The sequence below is a fragment of the Hylobates moloch genome, unplaced genomic scaffold, assembly GCF_009828535.3.
Source record: "Hylobates moloch isolate HMO894 unplaced genomic scaffold, HMol_V3 SCAFFOLD_11, whole genome shotgun sequence".
Classification (NCBI taxonomy): Eukaryota; Metazoa; Chordata; class Mammalia; order Primates; family Hylobatidae; genus Hylobates; species Hylobates moloch.
The window spans coordinates 91,551,490-91,552,525 of record NW_026652286.1 but is presented as its reverse complement, the minus strand read 5'-3'; the positions used below and the strand labels follow the sequence as shown (position 1 = coordinate 91,552,525).

Here is a 1,036-nt window from a genome sequence, read left to right as displayed (position 1 = left end):
GGCCTGAATTTTTAAGATTGATATTTTTCCTGGTTAGCAATATGCTATATGATATTCCCATGATGCTGGGCATCAGCAGCAAACTGCAGCTCCCAGTCAGCCACATGATGATTGAGGGCAGACAGCCGATACTCTACAGTATATGGTGTTGTCAGGTGATTTTGCCCAACTGTAAGCTAAGGTAAGTGGAGCATGTTTAAAGGCTAGGCTAAGCGATGATGTTCAGTAGGTTTGGGTAATATTTTCAACTTAGGATGAATTTATCAGAACATAATCCCATTGTAAGTCAAGGAGGATCTATAGTGTATCAGCGTTGTTAACGTTTTGACATGAGGTTATTTTCACATTTGGTTTGTGTTTTATTTATTTTTTTATTTTTTTTGAGACAGACTCACTCTGTCACCCAGACTGGAGTGCATTGGTGTGATCTCGGCTGGCTACAACCTCTGCCTCCCCGCTTCAAGTGATTCTCATGCCTCAGCCTCCTGAGTAGCTGAGATTACAATTACGTACCACCCACGCTTGGCTAATTCTTGAATTTTTAGTAGAGGCGAGGTTTTGCCCTGTTGCCCAGGCTAGTCTCAAACTCGTGACCTCAGGTGATCTTCCTGCCTTGGCCTCCCAAATTGCTGGGATTACAGGCATGAGCCACCCTACCCCCAGCCTGGTTTGTGTTTTAGGTAACATTTAATTCAAATCAGGCTTTTATCTTTAAGTAATGAGAGATAACATTTATTAATCACTGGGTACCAGCACTAAGTGCTTTACATGTTTTTGTTTTTTTTTTTTTTTCATTTAATTTTTACAAGGAACCTATAAGGTAGGTATCCTGTCAAGTAGTTACTATAGTATGTAGACATCCAACTTTTAATTTGCTTATAAAATATGTTTTATACTTCAGATGCAGTAAATAGGCATTCATAGGAATTCAGCTTCTTGTCTTTTTCTTACAGATGCCAGAGTTTAGGTTTAATTTTTAAGAAGAGGAGTGGCTGGATAACTTGAAAGCCAAGTTTTTTCTTTTTTGTTTTTTTTT

General features: G+C 38.7%; 1 protein-coding gene across 4 annotated transcripts in view; it reads left to right on the top strand.

Annotated features, from left to right (window-relative positions):
• The window catches only part of DDX6 (DEAD-box helicase 6), a 43,005-nt gene that overhangs the window by 30,699 nt on the left and 11,270 nt on the right, over positions 1-1,036 (top strand). The gene's annotated exons all lie outside the window — the stretch shown is intronic.